General features: G+C 36.1%; 1 protein-coding gene across 2 annotated transcripts in view; it reads left to right on the top strand.

Annotated features, from left to right (window-relative positions):
* Nucleotides 1–681: 681 nt before the first annotated feature.
* LOC145271112 (uncharacterized) overlaps nt 682–27,430 on the top strand; it is a 125,785-nt gene continuing 99,036 nt past the window's right edge. The window contains exons 1-2 of one of the 2 annotated variants that reach the window (XM_080126653.1): nt 682–858; nt 1,155–1,291. The gene's annotated coding sequence lies outside the window, so the exon portion shown is untranslated. The remainder of the gene's footprint in view (nt 859–1,154; nt 1,292–27,430) is intronic. The other variant, XM_080126652.1, reaches the window with a different exon arrangement.

Here is a 27,430-nt window from a genome sequence, read left to right as displayed (position 1 = left end):
TGGGATTTGTACACGACTGGCCAACAGACAGATGGTCTGCAACAATTAAAAAAACAAAACAAAAATAACGGTTTTTATCAAACGGAAATGGAATCATGTCCTCTTTTCTAGGGCGGCAATTTTATCGTTCTACCCTGTAGTTAGTCAATACATAGATCTGATTTCCTTTACGTGGTTAATGTGCAAATTATCATATTCGTGTTATTTTGGTGATTACGGTGTCTGTTTTTATGACCAAGACTAGCTACGTTATTTAAAATAAACCTTTCCCACGCTCCTCTCATGGCCTTGTGCCACGTTTTGTATAAAATCTATTTTTTTTATGTCAATAAAAATTGCACAAAAACAAAATGGCTACCGTGGTTGTTTTTACTTCCTTGTTTAACGAGTTTGTTCAATTCGTATATTAATTTTGTTCTAAATATCGGATTAAAGTCGGAATTAAAAATAATATATAGTAATGAACATTCGAAAAGGATATTGTAAAAAATAAATAAATAAATATTAATTACCAACGATGAAGAACGATAACGAAAAAATATATATTTTAATTACTGTTTGAGAAATATAATTTTAGTCGCCATGTTTTTTTTTTGTTTTTTTTTTAAATAATTTATTTTTTAATTAATTAAAAATGGTTCAGATGTTTCTTCGGATTTTATTCGAATGATTACGGTTATTTATTTTTTAAACGAACGGCCACATAAGATATATCGTCGACCTAAGAAGAAAGGGGGAAAAAAAGGCAAGATACGAAGTTAAAAACAGAAACCGACATTATTCTCACTAGAACAACCGGAAGCCGAGACAGTCTAATGTAGTCACATCGCAGCTTCTGTTTGGCCTCTCTCTTTTACGGTAAGTTTATATTTGTTTCCTCTTTTGAGGGGTTATTTATTTAAGTTCCAGCCCTTTTTAGGGTCTCGTTCCCCATTTGGAACAATTAAAAACAAGCTGGTTAGCTTTTTTTAAACGGCGATCACGCGGTTTTGTATTTGCGAAATATAAGCGAAGCGCGAAGAAGCACAGTCCAATATGGCGGCCGCTTCTTTTCCAGTTGCGCATATTTTGAAGCGATCGTTCATCTTCCTGCCTTTCCCCCAACTCGATTTAGCCACGCAGAATTAATACAGCTTCTTCCCTTGCCTCCACAGACAAACATGGTCGCCTAGAATCGCTTTAACATTTAGAAGAATTTATTTTCGTCTCGTAATGGCTTTCCTTGTCTCCGACGGTAAATCGCACACAAACACTTCGTTCCGCGTAAATGGACGACATTACGAAAACAAAGGTATTTTTCGCCCTTTTTCTTTCTTTCGCTTCGGCTTTATTATTTCCTCTATAAGAGTACATTGGTTTTAATTTCTAATCGCGTAGATGCGTTATTTATTCGCTTTGTTTATTGAAATACTTACATCGATCTATATCTTCCTGGCGAACGTTTTCTTTTTGTTTTTCTTTATTAATTTACGCCTTTTCTAGCGAGATCGGAAGACAAAGGCGATACCAAAAAAACATTTTTAGCATTTTCTTCGATTGCTCATTATTTATCTATTATCCGATCTTATTGAAAACAAAAAAAAAACAAACAAACAAAAAAACAACGTTTTATTAATATATACGTGTTCATGTTGTTGTCTAATTTAAAATCCATTTTTTATTTACCAAATTTTAATATCTTCGCTCCAAACAAATATGGCGATCTGTCTTCTGGTTCTTTGGCATCGATCTTTCGACTCTCTCTGCATTATGAGAGGTTTCGTGTCGGATGCCCAATGCCTAAAATCGCCTGCCCTATATTCTGGATATATTATATTTTCAAAACGAAGAATGTTTGAAATATTTTATTTCATTGTTCCGCATTGATATCTAGCCATTTTTCGTTTGGTCTTCTATATATTTACATTTATATATATGTATATATGTATTCTTTAATTTTGTGTTACGTTTGCGTAAACAAAGAATTCTGCGATGACCTATATTTTGCCTCGCCGCTTGGATGCTTATTACATGGCTTCATTTTTTCTCCTTCTTTTCTTTTATTTCTCTATAATTCTTTCTATTCTCATCTTGAAACAGTAAAACGGTTGACCTGAATAAATATGGAAGGCCGTCTCGGAAATTCCGTTTCTGTTTTGTCCAGAAAAAAAAACAAAAAACCCAAACGGCCTTTGATTCGTTTAATTCAGAAATGATTCTACTGTTAATTTTAGCGATTTTAGTATATATATATATATATATATATATATATATATATATATAATGGCTATCTGTTCATTTCTTTGTTTGCGAATGCTAACTATGTTTGATGATGAAATGGCCGCATACATTATTTTAAAGGAAATGTGGTTCTTGTCCAAAATTACGGTACTTGCGTACATTAGTGATCTTTTAGACCAACGCATTTCAGCAGCAGAATTCTCTCTGTATTTAAAAAAAAAAAAAAAAACAGCAAAACAAAAATCTGTATGATGTATGTACTCATGACGAAACCAAAACATCATATTTCAAAAAATCACGTAAATTGATCAAGTAGTCTTGTTTTTATAAAGAAATTGATTTTAAAGCGATCAATGGGAATTCGTAGGCATTACAACAATATATATATATATATATATAGTAACCATGAATCATAAGGTTATCTCCCTTGTTTTTTTGTTGTTTTAGATGTTTTTTATTTTAATTCCAAAATGGAAGGTGAGACAATCCACTCCTCAAATAATCATAAAATTTTTAATTTCTTATTTAAAACCGGAAATGCCGTTTAGAAATTAGACAAAAAGCAATCTATTTTGGGCTTACTATCTCATTAAAAACTTATTTGAGTATTTTAAAAAAATAGTAATATTTAATATAAGCATTTTAAGGTGTTGTAGATATAAGTTCTGAACAAAGTAGCCATTTTGTTTTAACCACTTGTTTGGTGTAACCTTACTTCCGGTGGTTAAGCATTTTGTTTCTGAGCAATACAGCCATTTTCTTTAACCACCGGAAGTAACATCAAACAAGTGGTTAAACCAAAATGGCTGAATGGTTATCCATGTATTAATATTTTGATGTTTGTCCACATCGATCTGTTAAAGCAACACATTTCAGGTGAAAACATTATTACATACCTATGTGTCATGTCGAAATTAGTATAAATTCCAAAAACTCTGAAAAATGTTCTAGTAGATGTGCTAGTATTTTTAACAAAATATCAGCCACAATTACGTTCTGTTTGAAAATAGCAGACCCTTAATTTAAGTTAATTTAGGTCATAGCTATTCTCCTTGTTTGTCATTTTGAACTGGTCTCACAACTCTTCGACATAAAAACGTACAATAAAACTCGTTAATTGAATAAGTTCTATTTTTTTATTTGTAATTATTTATCTACTGGATCATTTTTCGTGATTTTTGGAATTAATACTAATTTCGCCATGACACGTATGCACGTAATAATGTGAAATGCGTTAGTTTAAAGATTACCAATGCAAACAATCACTAATAATTTTAATGTAAATAAACTAAACTGTTTCTGATTAATTTCCTAATTTAGAAATTTATGCTGTCAGTAACTAGCAGGACCCGTGGAAATTCCACAGAATGAGAAGTATATTGAATCAACGAATATGTTTTGATATTTTTTCTGGATAGCGTAAAAAAAAAATGAATTTTTTCAACAGCAAACATGAGTTTATAAACATTTCTATGAAAATAGCGTCCATTGTATTTTAAATATAGAACTTACCCTAACGGGATAAATTAACTGGAAAAATGGTGAGATCCTTCTACCACTCCAGAAGATATCTCACTACTGATGCAATTCTCTATCTATATAAAAGCCAAGTACGTCCAAGGATGGAGTACTGCTGCCACATCTGGGCAGGAGCTGCTAAAAAAAGACTATTCTGCCTTGTCAGAGTACAAAATAGACTTCGTGGTTTAGTGGGGGATGCCCTTTTCTCTTCCCTGCAGCCTCTTTCCTACAATGGAGACGTTGCGAGCCTGTCTTTGTTTTATAATTATTCCAATCTCCTGTCCCTTCTCGCCAATCTTTCACGATAAACATCTGTCTAGCTGAAACTACTGTCAATAATTTTCCCCACTCTTTATCTGTGCCTAAATCAAAATGTAGATTCCATGAGCAAAGCTTCTTTCTTAAAAGTGCACGCCTGTGGAACTCTGTTCTGTTTGTCTGTTTCCCACCTGACTATAACTTGAATGTCTTCAAGTCCAACATAAACAAATTCCTGATGAACCGCCCCCTTAAGTAAGACACTTTATCAAATCTCCAATACTAACGATTACTACGATATTGTCCCATTGATTACTGTACACACAATAACCCTTATCCCCTAGTGGGTTCCGGGCCTTGATAAGTGGTGACTACCTTGTAAAAAAAAAAAAAAAAAATACGAATAATAAACTTTAATTTACTCTTTTATTTCAGCATCTCTTGTCAGACAATGTTCTTTTTTTTTTTTTTTTCCCTGTTCATTTTGAATGTTCCCTTTGTTATGTAACATTTCGCTGATTGCTTTCTTCAACAAAAAACCGTTGTTATGAGTTCCTTTCTCACACAATTACAACACTCGTCTAACTGAAACCACTATCAATAATTTCCCCCATTCTTTATCTGTGCCTAAACCTAAACGTAGATTCCATGAACAAAGCTTTTTTCTAAGAACTGCACGCCTTTGGGTCTGTCTTCCGTTTCCCTGCTTTCCAGCTGACTACAATTTGGTCATCTTCAAGTCCAATGTAAACAAGTTCTTGATGAGCCGTTCCACTTAAGTAATCCAATTTACCAAATTTCCACTACTAATGATTATGACGATATTGTCTCATTGACTAATGTACACTCATTAACCCTTATCCTTGAGTGGCCTCCAGACCTTGATAAGTGCTGATCCTTTGTAAAAAAAAAAAAAAATATATAAATAAATAAAAAAATTAAAATAAAATTAGATGTTGCGAGTTTGTCGTTATTTTCATGGCAAGTACTCGACTGAGCTCCAATCTATAGTACCTCTGGACCGACTTTCACAAGAAACACTTGTCTAGCTGAAACCACTATCAATAATTTCCCCCACTCTTTATCTGTGCCTAAACCTAAACGTAGATTCCATGAACAAAGCTTCTTTCTTAGAACTGCATGCCTGTGGAACTGTCTTCCGTTTTCCTGCTTTCCAGCTGACTACAATATGGTAGCCTTCAAGTCCAATGTAAACAAGTTCTTGATGAGCCGTTCCACTTAAGTAATCCAATTTACCAAATTTCCACTACTAATGATTATGACGATATTGTCTCATTGACTAATGTACACTCATTAACCCTTATCCTTGAGTGGCCTCCGGGCCTTGATAAGTGTTGACTAAAAAAAAAAAAAAATCATAATGCTAGATGCAGCTTAGTCTTTTTATCCCTACTGTACACTCATAGACCCTTATCCTCGAGTGGCATCCAGGCCTTGATAAGTGGTGACTCCTTTGTAAAAAAATAAAATAAAAATAAACAATAATGATATTTGAAAACGAGGCTACATCAAAGGAGCTTAATATTCTTGTCCAGGGTTGAATTCGCAAAAAAATACGAATAATAAACTTTAATTTACTCTTTTATTTCAGCATCTCTTGTCAGACAATGTTCTTTTTTTTTTTTCCCTGTTTATTTTGAATGTTCCCTTTGTTATGTAACATTTCGCTGATTGCTTTCTTCAACAAAAAACCGTTGTTATAAGTTCCTTTCTCACACAATTACAACACTCGCCTAACCGAAACCACTATCAATAATTTCCCCCACTCTTTATCTGTGCCTAAACCTAAACGTAGATTCCTTGAACAAAGTTTCTTTCTTAGGCTAAATTGCAGCCTTGCAAAAATTGTATTTACACTTTTTCAACGTTTAATGTGAAGCAGATTAAGTGAGGAACAAGCAGACATATGGATTTTTAGCAACTTCCTAAAATCATAAAACCTATATATTTGAATAGCTCAGAGTCTGAGGTTGCAAAATGTTGGCTCATTCTAACTTCAATTATTTCTCGTTTGAAGTTTGTGAATTTTTTAATTTTTGTGAAATTGCAACTACAGTGATTTTTACCAAGAAGTAAATTTGGATGCACCTGAAGAATTGGTCAAAATTTCTTCCAGAAACCCATAAATATGTCCTATAAGCCCTTTAGATAATGCCAGATTCCCTAAATTTACTTCATTATAAAAAAATGGAACATCTGAACAAGTTTTTGACCTGTTTTTTTTTTTTTTTCCACAAAATTTACCATAAAAATGAGCATTTTTTTTTTTTTTTTTTTTCCATAAAAAAAGAAAGCCCCAAATTTTCCCCCGGACATTTTATATTTTAACAAAAGATTGCAAAAAAGCCCCGAGATGAAATTTATCATGCTTTGCAAATAGGAATCTAAACACAGAAAGTGATCATAATCCAATCGGGTGAAACCATTTTAATTCTAACATTCTGAAAAAATTTGGACTTGCCCATTTTTCCATAAATGACTGTTTAAACCATAAATCCAGCAAAGTCTTATCATTCTTACTCAAATTTCATCATGTAAACCATTTTTCTTATATTCATCAGAAACCCACCAGAGTTTCATCTTAAATATAATGTTTAGCAAAACAATCCCTAAACTGAATGAGTTTCACACTCACCGGACCTTAACCTCCCATACTTGTATCTGTGGATTTATCGCAAATATAACGTCTATCAAAACAAACTCCAGGCTATTCTGAACTGAGAGGTCCTCAGTCAAAAACAGTTGTATCCGGCATAATCATGATGACACATGTGCTTTTGTTACATTGGTGGATATTTGGCAGGTGACCCCCGGGAAGACAGACATTCAATGGGTTGCGCACGCACACACACACACACACACACACACACACACACAGATCGATTTCATAAAAGACATGCATAATTTGACCTAGAATATGTGAGAGGATATCGTTCAAAGGATTCGAGACAAATGGGAAATATTAAACATTCCAGGGTGAAAGAATGTTTATATAAATCAATACAAACAAAAAGTAAAGCAGTTAGTCACAGAGCGAGGAACAGTTGGCATATTTTCTTCATCCAAACATCTATACACCCACCCACCCCACCTAACGCCTTCACTAAATCCAAAACTGTTGTCAGAGTGAAATAAACAAAATATTATTTGTGGATCAGCTGTGTTGTGTTTTATTTGCTATCAGTGTGCATATATCATAGACCAGTCACAAATATGCAACATTGAGACTGATCAGTACAAAACGGGTGACCATTTAGAAATATCAGGTGCTGTATGTAGGATGTGTGTGAATGTCTCCCTGCAAAAACTGTTTTCTGGAAAATCCTGATTTTTTTTTTTTTTTACTCTTTTAAAGCTATTTTCAATTAAATATTGGTTGTAAACCAGAAAAAATTATTAATCTTTTCAAAATTTATCCATTTGAATGAATTGACAAACATTGCTCTCATTGAGATTTTCAAGAACTGCCAGAGATCTCGATTCGACAAAGAGCCAGACTTCGATGAAGTTGTGAAACAGGTCTCATCCAAGCTAGAGGTCCCACCTAGTGGTAAACTTCTATCTGACATCAAAGTTGTGTTCAGAGACTTTCAGCAGCAACAAAACAAGAATCGTTCATCCAAGTCATTTGATGAGAAGGTAGTGCTCCAACGTCACACCAATGTACTAAAGTCAGTGACCGTGAACAATGCCGATGAATTAGCGACTGTATGGATTTGACCAGAGCTGCTGTTCAAGCACAGAATACCTCCAGCTACGGTATAACTGGAAATGTTTTCTCAATCATTAAATCATTTCTCTCTTGACAAAGGCTTCCTTTCTAGAGCAATTGCTCTTGACATATCGAAGGCCTTCGACAAAGTATGGCAGAAGGGCCTACTTCACAAGATTTCCAGCTACGGTATAACTGGAAATGTTTTCTCAATCATTAAATCATTTCTCTCTTGACAAAGGCTTCCTTTCTAGGGCAATTGCTCTTGACATATCGAAGGCCTTCGACAAAGTATGGCATAAGGGCCTACTTCACAAGATTTCCAGCTACGGTATAATGGTCGATGAACAAAAATCAGAGGCCTGCAGTCGGGTTAGGGTTAGTGGCTTGTTTAACTCTACATCGAACCTCTTGTCAATGTTCTTTGACATTTCAGTTTCTAATTGTAAATTATGGCTCATAGATATCGAATTGTTACATATCATTACGTAAGTAGCAATTAAGTTAGCTAGTGTGAATTTTGACCAGTGTCACATTGAGTAAATGATAACTTTGCTCTGTAAACCAAAATTGTTGAATGAATGAAAGATTGGTGACGTAAAGTGTAGGCCGGGGGGGGGGGGCAACAGATCAAACGGTCGACAAAACATATTGAACGATGACAAAATGACAATGTTCCCGAGTTGTGAACAACAAAGGTCTTCAAATCAGTCTCTTTTTGGAAGCCATTTATAATGCAGAAATAATCTAAGTGGAATGTTGCTTTGGTGTCTGTCTGCATGTGTCACTCATTTCAGTAAATATGAAAGTAAAATTGAGACATAAGCAGTGGTCGATGGACAAGAATCAGAGGCTTGCAGTATTAATGCTGGAGTCCCTCAAGGGTCAATCCTGGGCCCAACTCTCTTCCTGATCTACATCAATGACCTCCCTAAACACATACTTCAATCATTCGTTGACATCTATGCTAATGACACGACCATCTACGGCAACACATCAAAGGCTGTAAATGACAAAGTTCTCTTTGATTCTCTCTCCTCTGATCTCGAGTGCGTGGTTCAGTAGGGGAAGTCGTGGCTGGTTACCTTTAATTCATCTAAAACCAAACTCCTATCTTTACATCATCAACGCTCTGATCCCCATCTGGCATCAATTGAAATGGATGGCTCTCGTCTGGGAAGCCCTGTGTTTTGACAAGCTTCTGGGTTTGTCCTTTACTCGTGATCTGAAATGGAACACGTACATTAAGTCTGTTGCCAAGGTCGCTGGAAAGATGATGGGATTCTGTGGAACTCTGTTCCGTCTGCCTGCTCCCACCTGACTACAACTTGGATGTCTTCAAGTCCAACGTTAACAAATTCCTAATGAACCGCCCCCCCCCTTAAGTAAACACTTCATCAAATCTCCACACTAACGTACTGTACTTGCAATAACCCTTATCCCTGAGTGGCTTCCGTGCCTTGATAAGTGGTGACCACCGTGTAAAAAAAAAAAAAAAAAAAACTTCCCACACCAAAATGTTTGGCTTCGGTCTGAAGAACAAATGCCTTCAAAACAAAGAGGTTGCTAAAGTGAGATACAATGCAATGAGTCCGTCCCAGACCGACACGTTTCATCTGCCATCTATGAGAATGGCAAAAATGACCAAACAGTTTTACACCGACTTTCATTTACTCCTGAAAGATGCTGGAACTGATGTTTCTCCATCGTACGACAAACTGTTGAAATTTAAGAAGGAGCGAAGGCCAACAGCACAAACACTTGCAACTCCGTATGGTGGTGTGAAGTACGATTACCTCCAGTGCTTGCAACTTACGTCTGCCCAATTGTTTGCATTTCACAACCTCGACGAGATCCAACCAAAAATTGGTCACCCAAAGAATCGATACTAGTGAATTAAGAGCCAAGATTAATCAACTGGTACTGCTTGTGGCTGTCATATTAACCATCATTAACTCAGATAGGAAAGTGAATATTGTCACTCTACATACCTCCATGTTGGTTCAATTCCATGGATTGATATCCCCCCCAAGTGCTCATTTTGTTTTAGGGCACAGTGCTGAGTTAAGTGCAGAAAATGGCAACATTAGTCTGCTCAACTATACAGAATCTGGCTTTGTTTTATCATTATTTCCATGGCGAGTGCTCGTCTGAGCTCCAATCTCTGGTCCCCCCCCCCCCGGTCGGCAATCTTTCATGATAAACACCCGTCTAGCTGAATCCACTGTCAATAATTTTCCCCACTCTTTATCTATGCCTAAATCAAAACGTAGATTCCACGAACAAAGCTTCTTCAAGTCCAACATAAACAAATACCTGAGAAGCTTTATCACATCTCAGATACTAATGATTACTACGATACTATACCATTGATTACTGTACACGCAATAACACTTTTCCCCGAGTGGCCTCCAGGCCTTGATAAGTGGTGACTTCCATGTAAAAAAGAAAAAAAGACAAACCGATTTGACAAACTATCAGATTGTATTAACAGATTCTGGGACAAGAGTGATCCCATCGTTATGAAGACGAGAACGTTTAAACTGCAGACATTCCAAGTCATTAGAAAAAAAAAAACTGCAATTCATGGTTGTTGTGCGTTTTGACTGATCATGATGCATGATCATTCATCTCATACATTGAATTTTTTTTTTTTTGACATTGGGGTCACCACTTATCAAGGCCCGAAGGCCACTCAGGGATAAGGGTTATTGCGTGTACAGTAATCAATGAGATAGTATTGTAGTAACCATTAGTATTGGGGGGGTTTTGATAGAGTGTCTTACTTAAGGGGGCGGTTTGTCAGGAATTTGTTTATGTTGGACTTGAAGACATCCAAGTTGTAGTCAGGTGGGAAACAGGCAAGCGGCAGAGAGTTCCACTGGCGTGCAGTTCTAAGAAAGAAGCTTTGCTCATGGAATCTGCGTTTGGATTTAGGCACAGATAAAGAGTGGGGGAAATTTTTTACAGTGGATTCAGCCAGACAGGTGTTTCTCGTGAAAGATTGGTGAGGGGGGGGGCGGGGGATTGGAGCTCAGACGAGCACCTGCCATGGAAATAACGATAAAACAAGGACAGGCTTGCAACGTCTCTTCTGTGGGAGAGAGGTTGCAGGGAAGAGAAAAGGGCATCCCCCACTAAACCACGAAGTCTATTTTGTACTCTGTCAAGGCAGGATAGGCTGTTTTTAGCAGCTCCTGCCCAGATGTGGCAGACGTACTCCATCCTTGGACGTACTTGGCTTTTATATAGATAGAGAATTGCATCAGTAGTGAGATATCTTCTGGAGCGGTAGAAGGATCCCACTATTTTCCCAGCATCCCTGGCAGCAGACTTGATGTACGTGTTCCATTTCAGATCTGGAGTAAAGGTCAAACCCAGAAGCTTGTCAAAACATGGAGCCTCCCCAAGACGGGAGCCATCCATTTCAATTGATGCCAGATTGGGATCAGAGCGTTGATGGTGTAAAGATAGAAGCTTGGTTTTGGATGCATTAAAAGTGACCAGCCACCTCTTCCTCCATTGTACCATGCGCCCAAGATCAGAGAAGAGAGAATCAGAGAGAACTTTGTCATTTACAGCCTTTGATGTGTTGCCATAGATGGTCGTGTCATCAGCATAGATGTCAACAATGATTTAGTTTTTTTCATTGAGTTAACTTTTTATAGATATCATATGCTTACCGTTTGTAGATGTATATCTGCCAAATATGGCGAGTCTTTATGGTTCGTGGCGCATGCGCAAATGGAATCTGCTCTTCTGATGGATGGGGGAAAGGAAAAAAATTTGAGTTTATCGGCCATTTGTAAAAACACTCACATAAGATGTGGAAACAGCTTTGATTCTGTTTGGTGAAACATTTAAATACCCAAAAAACAATATTGAGTAAGATAATATTGGGACGTTCGACACTTTTAATAGCTAGTTTTTTTCATCGTATTTTCTCATTCTATCTGCATATTTGAAAAGCTAGTTTCATGCAGTATCAAATAGACGTCTCATTTGTCTTCTTAGCTTGAATAGTTTTAAAGATACAGACATTTAAAGTTTGTCCGTAACTGCCTAAATTTTATATGTCAGCAAATTTATGTTTTGTTTCTTGGACTCTTAAAAGAACGATTTTTATGTTGAATATCAGCTTTCCTACCATGGTACCTATTTACAATGCCTCCCCACGGGACAGAGTTAGACACCAGGGTCGTTTTTTAACGTGGAGAAAAGGTACAAAAATAAAAATTGTCTCAGTCGTGAAGGACTGCTCCTCCACCGAAAGAAAACAAGAAATGGAAGTGCATATGACCTTAAACTATATCCAGTGGTGAGGCCCGAACTTGCTTTTGGGGAATTTGGAGCCACCCCTTAATTGCCATTGCTCCCAGGTCCACTCTGATCCGAACTGATAATACCTGTTAGGGTCCCAACTATGGGTTAAATAGAAACCGACTTTAAAAAAAAATCTATATATATACTCTATTAAAAAATTGTTCTTCAAAATCACTGGATTCGGCATTAAATATTCTGAAAAGGGTTGATATGCCGTAAAACAAAAACAACCAACCAACCAATCCTATCCGTCATAATTGCATTGTCTGCAAGTAGAGACCCATCCTTAAACTGTTCCAAAACATATTAATTGTAATTCATACCCTGTCTTACGTAATATGACCTTAAACTATATCCAATTGTGAGGCCCCAGCTTGCGGGCTTTGGGGAGTGTGGAGCCACCCTTTAATTGCCATTTCTCTCAGGTCCACTCTGACCCGGAGTGGTAGTACCTGTTAGGGTCCCAACTATGAGTTAAATAGAAACCGACTTGAAAACAACAAATATATTCTATTAAAAAAATTTTTCTTCAAAATCTTTGGATTCGGCATTAAATAACCCGGAAAGGGTTAATATGCCGTAAAACAAAAACAACCAACCAACATCTTGAAATTACATATGTCTAATGAGTAATTTATCTCAATAAAATATACATATCAAAAAATTTATGACTGATGAAGAATTAATATCCTAAATTTTCTTTGTGTAGAAAAATGTACACACACACACACACACACACACACACACAGAGACATTCTCACTTTTATAGATATACTAGCGAGGGGTACCCGGCGTTGCCCGGGTGTTTGGGGGGGGTTAAAACAAAAAAAAAGTAAGTATGAGGACCAAACCCGAACCGTTGAGGCACCCTTTAATTGCCATTGCTCCCACGTCCACTCTGACCCGGAGTGGTAGTACCTGTTAGGGTCATAACTATGAGTTAAATAGAAACTGACTTAAAAAAAAAACAAAAAAAAACAAATATACTCCAGTAAAAAATTGTTCTTCAAAATCACTGGATTTGGCATTAAATAACCTGAAAAAGGGTTGATATGCCGTAAAACAAAAACAACCAACCAACCACCCTATTTGATGTCAAAAATGAACTCGAAGAACTAAAAAAAAGCATAACTACTTACATTACAGGTATACATAGGTAAATGTCCCCTTGACCCCTCCCCCCCAATTAATTAAGCCCACTGTGCAGAATACATTCTTCTTGTATTTTTCAACCCTCCACTCCCACCTACTCCCTTTCTTCACCACACCTCCCTCCAAAACCCTTACTGCTCACATTTAGAAAGTAAACCACACCTGAATATTTTATAAAAAAAACAAATGTAATCTTGGCTCTCCACTGAAACATGTCTGACCATATTTAATCAATAATGTTTGTATAATAAATTCCTGCCCTTTGATGAGAAGGAGTGCATTTCTTCGAAACTCCGTGGATTAAGGACTATCCATTTATCTTGTGCTTCCTTTTTAAAATTAAATATGTTTTTAACTCTTTTTCAAGATGTTTTTTAACATGTTTTATTAATCATTTGTTCATATTACAAGCTCCATTTCCTTTTCGGTTTTATTGAGCTTTTACATCTGGTTGAGATTACTTTACTTGTAAATATTAACTCTTTAATATTTATAATATATTTTAAGTTTACCATTTTGATTACCTTGGTAAACTTATTGTAATTTTTATTTATATATATATATATATATATGATTAGTTTTTTTTTTTGGAAAAAGAATTCCAGCAGAGTGCTCAATTAAAAGGAAAATCCAAATTGTAAGAGCATATTTATATTTTGTGTACAGAAAGTTGTTAGTTGAGACAGATCATTGGTACCGTCGGTTTCAAGCCCGATAATAAGGCCCGTTTAAGGTATCCTTATCAAGCTCTCTTCAGCCAATATTCGTAATATATATATATATATATATATATAATTATTTACTATAATAATTATTAAATACCTACAGACACTAGTGTTTCATCCTTTCGGGAATCATCTGTGCAGGGTGTCACGATTAGCACCGGTCGATAGATTCAAACTCGGCAACAGAAGATATTCCTGGCTTCATTTGGCCACCGTTAACTGCAAGAAATACTGTTGAAATTTAAACATTTATTTTTTTAAAATGTTTTTTAACGTCTGTCAGAGTGATCTAATCATAATGTGATGATCTGCGACATGAGAGCTAAATTAACCGACTTTTATTTCTACTGAAAGTGCTCAACGATAAGAAATAAGATTTTTAAAGTGGCTGACATATATATATATATATATATATATATATATATATATATATATATATATATTAATGAAAACAAAGGGATGTCGTGTTTACCTGATATACGCAATGGTAAACTTCAAACTAATACAAATAACAGTATTTATATATAGGAAATTTAATCCCAACCAAATTAAAAAAGCTCAATACGCAATAGAGATATTAATAAAAGAAAAAGTAAAAAAAAGATGTGCTTTTCACTCTACTTCCGAGACATAACTATCGATCTCACGTTAGAAACGTGAGGTTGTAAGGTTTACAAAATATTACTGGCAGTAATATTCTATAAGTTATCCCATCTAAACAAGAATTGCTCGATATGCAAGATAGAGCAAATAAATTAAATTGTAATTCAATGAATTTCAAAAAACTCTCATTGAAATGAATTTCATATCAAAGAAATTTTATTATTCTAAGCAAGACAAAGAATACTTTAGAAAATTAATCTCCTTAACCTATAGGGTTTCGATGTCTACCATCTGATCAGAGGAGAGAAAATATTAGCAAATATTTATAAGGTATGCACCCTATTTGCTAAAGTCAGTGAGACATGGAAAGTCAAAATCAAAATAATACATTTATCAGAAGTCCTGTAGTAGGATTTGCAGACAAATATATATATATATATATATATATATATTATATATATATATATATATATATATATATATTAATGAAATCAAAGGGATGTAGTGTTTACTTGATATACGCAATCGTAAACTTCAATCTAATAATAACAGTATTTATATATAGGAAATTTAATCCCAAAAAAGCTCAATACGCAATAGAGAGTAGAGCTTCTTAATAAGAGAAAGGAAATTAAAACTAAGTTGCTAGTATATATATATATATATATATATATATATATATATATATATATATATATATATATATAAGAGAAAGGAAATTAAAACTAAGTTGAACTTTACAATCAAAATTTATTGTTCGACTGAATACTCCAAAAACCAATTTACAACATTTTTTCACTTTTTTATTTGGCAATTTATCATTACAATAAATTGCGGTTTCACTTAATGCCTTAACTAGAAAATTCTAGCATTGCTACAAATATAATTTGCTGATTTCTTTATTTCCTCTGATGAGAAGAATAGCATTCTTTGAAACTCTGCGGAATAAGGACTTTGTAAATGTTTTTTTGGAGTATTCATATATATATATATATATATACTAGCAAAAGTACCCGTCGTTGACTGGGTTCAAAAACAGCCTACAGAAAATGGACTCTGATTTATGAAAGTATGATAGGTTATGAAAAGGAAGGGTTGTAAAGAGATAGCTTCGAATTTGGGGGTATCAAAACCAAAGCAAAATATGATGAAAGTAAAAATAAAATAGATAAACCCCATAATTTATTATACCATACCTGTTCACACTGAAACACTTATCACAATATTCTGTGGATCTATATTAAAAAAACCTTGTTAAACTTTGTGACATATTTCCATTCTATGGAGGTCAGGTGCGAACGAACACCCCATAATTTTATTATACCATATTTCTTCAAACTGAAACATAATTATCAAAGTATACTTACACAGATAGATATGAAAAGTCTTTGTTAAAGTTGGTGCTATATTTCCATGGAGTACAGGCGCGAACGCAGACCCCACAATTTTATTATACCATATTTCTTCAAACTGAAACATAATTATCAAAGTATACTTACGTAGATAGATATGAAAAGTCTTTATTAAATTTTGTGCTAATTTTCATTCTATTGAGTCCAGGCGTGAACGCAGACCCCACAATTTTATTATACCATCCCTATTTAAGTTAAAACATACTTATCAAAGTATTATTATGTACATCTATATCAAAAACACTTGTAAACGTTTTTTTTTAATTTTTAAATGTTTTATTTCTATACTTTGTGGACCAGGCGCGTATGCAGACCCCACAATTTTAATGAATCATCATTATGCCAGATCAAACATACCCATTCCTGTCTTGATACATCTTCTATCATTATATGTGATCAGTTTTCTATAATAGTCAACCATATAGGAGCCTATTCGTGACCACACAGACGTTCAGCTTTATATTATACTGGGGGGAGGGGGTACCCGGCATTGCCCGAGTGTTTGTAGGTGTGTGTGGTTGTTAATGAAAACCTAAGAATAAGCGAAGTAAAAAAAAGAAAACATAAAAACGAATGTTAAAACTTAAGCGGGGGGGGGGGGTGTAATCAAAACATCGAAAAAAAACACAAAAAAAACTAACATAAGGCAAACGAACGATGTTAAATGTAAAAATCGAAAAACAAAAACGAAAAAGAAAACAGAAAAACGAACGTTAAAACTAAAAACCAAAAAAAAAAAAAACACATGAAAAATGGCTTAAATAAGCCTGTTTCGATATTAAAATTTAAAAAAATCGGTGGTACCCGGGTGTTTTTGTGTGTGTGTGTGTGTGTGTGTGGTCGGGGGTGTTAATGAAAGCCTAAGAATAAAAAAAAAATAGGTTCAATATTAAAATTTAAAAAAATCGAAAAATAAAAAAAGAAAGACATCTCACACCACGATTCGAACCCAAAACGTCTCGATAATGACCCAACACTCTAACCAACTGAGATAACACGATGTACATGAAATTTAGTCAATTCTTCAACTATTTAAACTAAATCACGTCATGACGTCATCTGACGCATGCGTAGAACCAATCTCATCATGAGAGGACAGTTTTTGTTGACCCCCCCCTGTACTGGCCAGAATCAACGTTGCTTAACTTCGGTGATCTGGCAGGAACTGGTGTACTGATGTGATTATGCCTTATTGATTATAATAATCAATGGAGGCTACTGAGTGGAATGATAAAATTGTCGCCCTAGAAAAGAAGACATGATTCCATTTCCATTTGATGAAAACCGTTTTTAGTTGTCCAGTTGTAATTGTGATAGAAGCCTTCTATCATGTCTGAAAGTGCGCAAGATTGGAGATGTGCCGCTGTACAACTCATGCTCTCTACCGATCCAAGTTATGACAACAGGACCATTGCCAACACCCTCAAAATACAAATCTGGAGTATGGTGATCCCCTGGTGCAATCAGGTGTCTGCTGGCAGACCCTGGGTGTGGCAGCAGGTTTGGCATCATATGACTTCATACTCTTCTCCCACCCACCTCCATTCTCCCACGACCTGAACCTGCAGGACTACTTTTTTAGTCATACATCGAGAACATCACAAACATGACCTCTCACAACTATAAAGCTAACCTGATCGCCCCCTTCTGTCAAGTATTTGCTGAGCTCCTGCCGGTGCTGGTGGAAAAGACATGCTCCCAGTTCTGGGCCTGTATTGAGGCGGTGATTGAGGCTGAAGGCAGCTACATTAAATAGATGTCAACTCCCGTACATAATCATAAATTTACTTTTTTTAATAGAAGTTTTTTAAAAAAAGCTTTTATTGTTTTACCCTGTATTTTATTTTGTTTTTATCAGATGGTACTAAACCGAATCAGAAATGGGTTCCGGATACTATAATTCAAGCTATTAAATTAAAAATAGGTTCTTTGATTTGATATATTTCTGGTGGGGTCCGATCTAGTCTGGCACTTCTTGAAAATCAAGTTGGCTATCACTGATAATAATAATGTCTTTGAAAAAATGCATTTCAAAGAAAAACATTGTTACATACTTACGTGTCATGCGGAAATTAGTATAATGATCTCCCAAAACACGTACTTAAATTATTCGTTGCTGGGAAAATGGTGGGATCCTTCTACCGCTCCAGAAGATATCTCACTACTGATGCAATTCTCTATCCACAGAAGAGACGTTGCAAGCCTGTCTTTGTTTTATCGCTATTTCCATGGCAGGTGCTCGTCTGAGCTCCAATCCCTCGCCCCCCCTTGCCTATCCTGCCTTGACAGAGTACAAAATAGACTTCGTGGTTTAGTGGGGGATGCGCTTTTCTCTTCCCTGCAACCTCTCTCCCACAGAAGAGACGTTGCAAGCCTGTCTTTGTTTTATCGCTATTTCCATGGCAGGTGCTCGTCTGAGCTCCAATCCCCCCCCCACCAATCGTTCACGATAAACACCCGTCTGGCTGAAACTACTGTCAATAATTTTCCCCACTCTTTATCTGTGCCTAAATCCAAACGTAGATTCCATGAACAAAGCTTCTTTCTTAGAACTGCACGCCAGTGGAACTCTCTGCCGCTTGCCTGTTTCCCACCTGACTACAACTTGGACGTCTTCAAGTCCAACATAAACAAACTCCTGACAAACCGCCGCCTTAAGTAAGACACTCTATCAAAACCGTCAATACTAATGATTACTACAATACTATCTCATTGATTACTGTACATGCAATAACCCTGATATCTGAGTGGCCTTCGGGCCTTGAAAAGTGGTGACCCCCATGTAAAAAAAAAAATTTAAAAAAAAAAGTATAAATTAAAAAAATTACGAAAAATGGTCCAGTATGAGTAAAAACGGAATTTTTTGAAGTTGTGATATTTCACTGTAAATTAATCCTTTAGAAGATCGAAAACGGGGAGATAACTGCATTCTAAAGTTGCTTTGTGCAGAATCTTTCAGGTCGGCCATCTTGCTTCTTTTTTTTTTTTCAAACTGCTGCACGCATTTTTCTGGAATTCAGTTCTTCGGTATTTGTACAGTTTAATCAATATAATACGATAATGCAAAAATATATAACAAAATAAATAACGGCACTTGTACAGTTTAATCAAGACATTAAAAAATGAAAATATTGAAAAAAGGTTATATTGTACGTATCCGTTTTGGACTGAAGATCTCCGGAAAAAAAGTTCATATAATTTGAACGAGTAGTTATTTTTATTTTTTTTTTATTTATTTATTTTTTTTTTTTTTTACACGTTTTTATGAGAGCACGTTGAAGTCAGCCATTATGGAAATTTTAAACAACTTTTGCTTGGTATCATAACAAATTGTTTTTTCGCTGTAAAAAAAAAACATTTTGATGAAATTAAGTGAAATAGTTTTTTCCGGAGAGCTTTATTCCATAACGGATACATACAATTTAACCTTTTTTGATATTTTCATTTTATAATGTCTTGATTAAACTGTACAAGTGCCGCAGACATAAACCACATTTGCTGGGTCCAAAGTAGAGGCAAATCAAGCATAATAGCCTTCTTTAATGCATCTAAAACCAAACTCCTATCCTTACATCATCAACGCTCTGATCCCCATCTGGCATCAATTGGGATGGATGGCTCTCGTCTAGGAGAGGCCCCACATTTTTTACACTACTTTTTCAGTAAAACTGTCATATTTTTGTTAAAACACAAGATTAAGCAATGAAATTTACCATATAAGTGTATTTTTGTACAGGGAATCAGAATATGCTACTGAAAATATCCAAAAGTTCATAGTTTCCAAATAATCTGCAGTACATATAACTAGAAATGTTTTCTCAATCATTAAATCATTTCTCTCTGATAGGCTCATAAGAGTAGTGGTTGATGGACAAAAATCAGAGGCCTGCAGTATTTATGCTGGAGTCCCTCAAGGGTCAATCCTGGGCCCAACTCTCTTCCTGATCTACATCAATGACCTCCCTAAACACATACTTAAATCATTCGTTGACATCTATGCTGATGACACGACCATCTACGGCAACACATCAAAGGCTGTAAATGACAAAGTTCTCTCTGATTCTCTCTCCTCTGATCTCGAGCGCGTGGTTCAGTGGGGGAAGACGTGGCTGGTTTCCTTTAATGCATCTAAAACCAAACTCCTATCTTTACATCATCAATGCTCTGATCTGGCATCAATTGAAATGGATGGCTCTCGTCTAGGAGAAGCCCCGTGTTTTGACAAGCTTCTGGGTCTGTCCTTTACTCCTGATCTGAAATGGAACACGTACATCAAGTCTGTTGCCAAGGTCGCTGGAAAGATAGTGGGATCCTTCTACCGCTCCAGAAAATATCTCACTACTGATGCAATTCTCTATCTATATAAAAGCTAAGTACGTCCAAGGATGGAATACTGCTGCCATATCTGGGCAGGCGCTGCTAAAAACAGCCTATCCTGCTTTGACAGAGTACAAAATAGACTTCGTGGCTTAGTGGGGGATGCTCTTTTCTCTACCCTGCAACCTCTCTCCCACAGAAGAGACGTTGCGAGCCTATCCTTGTTTTATCGTTATTTCCATGGCAGGTGCTCGTCTGAACTCCAATCTCTGGTCCCCTCTCGCCAATCTTTCACGAAAAACAACCGTCTAGCTGAATCCACTATGAAAAATTTCCCCCACTCTTTATCTGTGCCTTAATCAAAACGCGGATTCTATGAACAAAGCTTCTTTCTTAGAACTGCACACCTGTGGAACTCTGTTCCGTCTGCCTGCTTCCCACCTGACTACAACTTGGATGTCTTCAAGTCCAACGTTAACAAATTCCTAATGAACCGCCCCCTTAAGTAAACACTTCATCAAATCTCCACACTTACGTACTGTACTTGCAATAACCATTATCCCTGAGTGGCTTCCGGGCCTTGATAAGTGGTGACTTGATTGCCCATTATTTACTACACTGCTATAGATTTTCCAGAAGTCACAAGTTCCTAATTTCTGCGCTTCGATGCATTTTTTAGTATTCTGTCTTAGCTGTGATTATTTCCTTCATTCAATTAAACTGCGCAAGTGGAAGTAAACCATTGATGGAGAGTGGGGTTTGCTATAGAACTTCTGTGTAGGAACATGTGCTTCAATTGCCGCTCTGAACCATTCAGTGGTCTCATTTGCGCACTGTTCAGCAGGAAAAGAAAAGCTATTTCCCCTATGGGGCATCTCTTATGTGATCCCAGTCAGCCTTGTTGTTTTAAATTTCTTTTTAGCATATAAGATGTTGAATTCTACTATGTGATCACATCTAAAATGAGTTTGTTTTTCCAGATTAAGCTTATTCTGTATTTCAGTTAATCATTCAAAGGAATAAATTGTAAGATGGTCAACATCATAAAATTTGGAATATAGACTTTTGTCATTTACTTGTTATATGTTCTGTAATTAAGTTGAGCTTTTTAAAAAGGAAAAATATAAATGAACAAAGAATACTTCCACACACACACGCATATATATTGATTGATATTTTAATAGCTCTCTCTCTCTCTCTCTCTATATATATATATATATATATATATATATATATATATACCTATTTAGCTTATTATATATCTACATTACAACAATTTCTTTTATTTTAATTGTATTAATGAATTTATTAATACATTAAAATGTACTTTGCTCTTTAGACTGTTGTTCTAATCTAATATATATATATATATATATATATATATATATATACTAGCATGGGTGCTCGGCATTGCCCGGGTATTTGGAGGTGTGTATGTTGAGCAAAAAAAAAAAAGTGGTCAATTTTTTTAACTTTGACCCCTATTATGACTCCTTAAAATTTATTGTTTTGGGCTGAAATCAAGTTATTAAATTAGATCCATGTCCAAGGAACCTATATCTAAAATTTAAAGTGTTTAGACCAAAAATTGTTGGAGAAGTTTGGTAAAGTCCTCAAAGGTCAAATCGTTGAACTTTGACCCCTTAACAGCCAAATTTCTGGCTGAAAACCGATCACATCGATTTTCCCAAATCTCAGTACTCTGTATATCAAATTTCGAGTGTGTAGACATAAAATTGACAGAGTTATTGCATAAGGAAATGTACACAGACACACAGACAGATACACAGACACTATATAGATAGATAGATTTGTTTAACAAAAATATATATGTATACATAAATATATATGGAAACAATTTTGTGTTTACTATAAACTTTTTTCGCAAATATTATGCAAGTATAAATCATGTAGAATATCTGCATGAATATAATTACACGTAATAGTTAACTAAAGATGATTATCCCATTAAAAAACCGAAGCAACTAATAGGGAATTAATTAAAATGAATGTTTAAAAGAATATGCAAATTAGCTAGATCTTTTGCTAGTGAATGCAATTCCACAACCCATATATAAAAAAGATAGAGTTCAAAATAGACTTTATAGCCTCGTAGGAGATGTCCTTTTCTCTTCCTTGCAACCTCTTTCTCATAGAAGAGATGTTGCGAGTTTGTCTCTGTTTTATCATTATTTTCATGGCAAGTGTTCAGCTGAGCTCCAATCTATGGTCCCCCCCCCTCACCAGACTTTCACAAGAAACACCCGTCTAGGAGAAAACACCATCACTAATTTTCCCCACTCTTTATCTGTGCCTAAACCTAAACGTAGATTCCATGAACAAAGCTCCTTTCTTAGAACTGCCGTCCTATGGAATTGTCTTCCGTTTTTCTGCTTTCCAGCTGACTACAATATGGTTGTCTTCAAGTCTAACGTAAACAAGTTTTTGTATGAGCCGTTCCATATAAGTTAACAAATTTACCGACTCTCCATTACTAACGATTACTATATGTCCAATTTCTACTGTACACTCTTTAACCCTTATCCTTGAGTGGTCTCTTGGCTTTGATAATTGGTGATTCCTATGTAAAAAAACAAAAAAAAACAACAACAACAAAAACAACAACCCTAAGCACAGGTCTGCAACCACTTGTGTCCCCATGTCGTAAATACCCCGACAAACCTGACAAGCAGATAAATCCCACCCCTTCACAGTAGAGATCCCTAGATGTAAGAGAGCCTTCTACTCCAGTAGTTTCTTCCCCAGAACCACTAGACTTTGGAATTCCCTTCCGGGTCCCTGCTTCCCCGACTGCATTGGCATGCAGAAGTTCAAGTGCAATGTGAACCGACATCTTGCTGCCCAACTTCCTACATAGTACCCCTGATGCTTATGTCCCTGATAGTAGCCCCCTACAACAAAGTGGCAATGTGCCTTGTTTGGGGTGAAAATGTAAAAAAAAAAAAGTTTTTGTATGAGACGTTCCATATAAGTTAACAAATTTACTGAATCTCCATTACTAACGGTTACTATATTGTCCAATTTCTACAGTATATTCTTTAACCCTTATCATCGAGTGGCCTCTTGGCCTTGATAAGTAGCGATGTCTATGTAAAAAAAAAAAAAAAAAAAAAAAAAAAAACAACAACAACTCTAAGCACAGGTCTGCACTGTTCAAAGTCATTTGAAAACCAAAGACCTGTAAAACTTAGAAAGAGAACAGTATCTGTTGTAGCTGTCCAAAATGTCAAAGAAATGCTGCTAATTTCTTCAAGAGATGATTGAAATTTTTGTTTTTTTACTTTTGTAAATATATTGGGAATTATTTTTTCAGTGAATAACTTTCTTTTATGAAAGACGGTAATTTGGGCAAAGTTTTGCAATAAGCCATAATAAATCCGATATCAGTTGAATATCAACAGCAATAATTTCTTCTATCAGATATATATATATATATACATATATATTTACACAGTGGTCACCACTTATCAAGGCCCGGGAGCCACTCAGGGATAAGGGTTATTGCAAGTACATTACTTTAGTGTGGAGATTTGATGAAGTGTTTACTTAAGGGGGCGGTTCATTAGGAATTTGTTAACGTTGGACTTGAAGACATCCAAGTTGTAGTCAGGTGGGAAGCAGGCAGACGGAACAGAGTTCCACAGGCGTGCAGTTCTAAGAAAGAAGCTTTGTTCATGGAATCCACGTTTTGATTTAGGCACAGATAAAGAGTGGGGGGAAATTTTTTACAGTGGATTCAGCCAGACGGGTGTTTTTCGTGAAAGATTGGCGAGGGGGGACCGGAGATTGGAGTTCAGACGAGCACCTGCCATGGAAGTAACGATAAAACAAGGATAGGCTCACAACGTCTCTTCTGTGGGAGAAAGGTTGAAGGGTAGAGAAAAGGGCATCCCCCACTAAGCCACGAAATCTATTTTGTGGTCATTAGTATCCCAAATTTTCTTCTTTGCTGATTTGCCACTCTTTGCTGTGATGAGTTGACATAACTGTATGCTTGGGATTGATATCAAAATACTGGTTGTCATAATGGTCGAAGGTTGTTGTCAATATTTAATGAATTTTTTACATCTTGAAATTGGTCCTGGATATGACCTTAAACTATATCCAGTCAATATCTGCAACACAGAGATGAAACTTTCAGGTCATGACTGCATAAGTTCAGTCATCATTACAATGCAATTTGCTCTGATTCATTTGGATTGCAAAAAAAAAAGGAGGCATTACAACAATTGTTGATAAATGTTCAGAAGATGATGTCAATGGAATTATATATTTTATTTGAAGTGCGGGTATGTATGCTAGTACAGGCCTCTACGGACAAATTTATCTCTAGTTGACAATGAAATAGCTAAACCCACATGATTTTTGGAATATGACATCTTCGTTTAATGACGAGTATATACATCATAAAGATTTTTCTGTATATTTTTAAACAAGTGTAATTCTAAATATACAACAAATTTTATGTTGATACTTGAAAGTATAAACATTCTAATTTCTTCAGATGTTTTTTATAAACAGCCTTTCCCCAACTGTACTGACATGCAGAAGTTCAAGTGCAATGTGAACCGTAAAAAAAACAAATATATTCTATTAAAAAATTGTTCTTCAAAATCACTGGATTCGGCATTAAATAACCTGAAAAAGGTTGATATGCCGTAAAATAAAAACAACCAACCTTTGTTAAAAAAAAAAAAATGATTAAACTTTTATCGTATTTAAAAAAAAAAAACGTCAAATATATTTTTCACTCAGTAGTGAGCTTTGGCAGATTGTTAGTGAAAGAAATACAAGAACAGTTACTAGCTAAACCCACGTGATTTTTGGAATATGACATCGTCGTTTCATGACGAGTATATACATCATAAAGATTTTTCTGTATATTTTTAAATAAGTGTAATTCTAAATATACAACAAAATTTTATGTTGATACTTGAACGTATAAACATTCTAATTTCTTCAGATGTTTTTTATAAACAGCCTTCATTAAAACGCCCGTAAACTATATCCGATGGTGAGACCCCAGCTTGCGGGCTTTGGAGAGTGGAGCCACCCTTTAATTGCCATTGCTCCCAGGTCCACTCTGACCCGGACTGGCAGTACCTGTTAAGGTCCCAACTATAGGTTAAATAAAAACCGACTTGAAAACAAAAAACATATTCTATTAAAAGAATTTTTCTTTAAAATCTTTGGATTCGGCATTAAATAACCCGGAAAGGGTTGATATGCCGTAAAACAAAAACAACCAACCAACCAACATCTTTAAATTACATATGTCTAATGAGTAATTTATCTCAATAAAATATACATATCAAAATATAATGGTAACGAGTCCAATAATGAGGAACAAAAGTATGACTGATGAAGAATTGATATTCTAAATTTTCTTTGTGTAGAAAAATGCACACACACACACACACACACATACATGCGCGCACACACACACATACATGCACATACACACACATACATACATACACACACATACACAGACATTTTCACTTTTATACATATATAGATATATTTGAGTTTTTACCACTTTTCGAATCACTGTGGATTGTAAAACAAACCCCAAATTTTTTGAAAACTTGAATTTTGTCTTGAGGAGGCCTTGAAAAGTCCTTGAAAATGAACATTGACAATCTGAGGGGCGTGCAATAAGTAATGTCCTTGACCTACTTCCCATAGCAGTAGAGCAACGAAACTTGGCACAGTTATTAGTCTTTCTCTACATAGGAACCACCCAGAGTTATGCATTTCTCCCATCGTTTGATGCAGCTCTGGAGACCGTTTTTGTAGAACACCCCAGGTTGGTCCTCCAACCACGACGCGACTTCAGAAATCAAGGCTGCATCATCTGGGAAACGCTTTCCTTTCAAAAACAACTTCATGGCTGGGAAGAGGTGAAAGTCAGAGGGTGCAAGGTCAGGAAAGTACGGAGGATGGTGGGAGATTTCATAACCTCATACCCATGCTTCTGATCTGGCGACATGCGAGTTGTGGACCGGAGCGTTGTCCTGCAGGAGGAGGGTATCGTTGTTGATCTTGCCCCACCTCTTGATTTTGATAGCTTCCCTTAATTTCCTCAAAAGTGAAGCATAATAGGCTCCTGTAATTGTGGTACCCTTTGCCAGGAAATCTGTCATCACTACTCCGTCATGGTTCCAGAAGACTGTGAGCATGACCTTGCCAGCAGAGGGCTGCACCGTTGCCTTCTTTGGAGGTGGTGAGTCCAAGTGCTTCCACTGCATTGACTGGGCTTTGGTCTCTGAATCATAGTGATGGACCCAGGTTTCATCCTGTGTAATCAGTCTTTTGAAAAACTTTGACTCATCTTCTTGGCATATCTCCAAATTCATCCTTGAGCACTCGACGCGTTCTCGCTTCTGGAATGGTGTGACCAACCTGGGAATCCATCTGGCAGACACCTTATGCATATGCAAATGGTCATGAATGATAGTTTCCACAGACCCTATACTAATCTTGACATCTTGGGCTATTTGGCGAATAGTAATGCACTGATCTTCCAAAATGGCAGCCTCAACTTGACGAACAGATGCCTCATCAATGGCAGAAGTGGGTGAGGGGGGGGGCGACCAGGTCTGGCAGCTGTTTCCACAGACTTCCGGCCATGTTTGAATTCACAATGCCAGCGTTTAACAAGGTCATATGATGAGGCATTATCACCATAAGTTTCTTTCATTTCATAAAAAGTCTCCTGTGGTGTGCGTCCTTTCAAATACAAAAACCGGGTCACTGATCGACATTCAACAGGCTCCATTTCACACCTGACTCAGTTCAAACACCTGTAAAACAGAAACCACAATTAGTTCAGAGCTGTAATTTGCCACATAACCCGTAGAGATATAAATAATTGCACATGCAAAATTTCAGCTAGATCAGACAACTGGAATGGGTCAGGGGCATTACTTATTGCACGCCCCTCGTCTGTATAAAACCTGTGGATGTTTCCAGTCATTTCGACCACAGGAAAACCTTTTTTAAACTCATCTCGATTGGTTGATTATTTCACATTGAGTGCTTTAGCTGAATGAGACAAGAAGTGATAGGAGGAATGGAATAGACGAAGTAGCGGCTTATTTCGGCCCCGCCCCCTGCAAGAACTGTGACACCAGGTTCAGAAA

The sequence above is a fragment of the Euprymna scolopes genome, chromosome 46, assembly GCF_053919585.1.
Source record: "Euprymna scolopes isolate OS-2025 chromosome 46, ASM5391958v1, whole genome shotgun sequence".
NCBI classification, from domain to species: domain Eukaryota; kingdom Metazoa; phylum Mollusca; class Cephalopoda; order Sepiida; family Sepiolidae; genus Euprymna; species Euprymna scolopes.
Note: the sequence above shows the minus strand (reverse complement) of the source record. Positions and strands in the feature narration are given on the sequence as shown.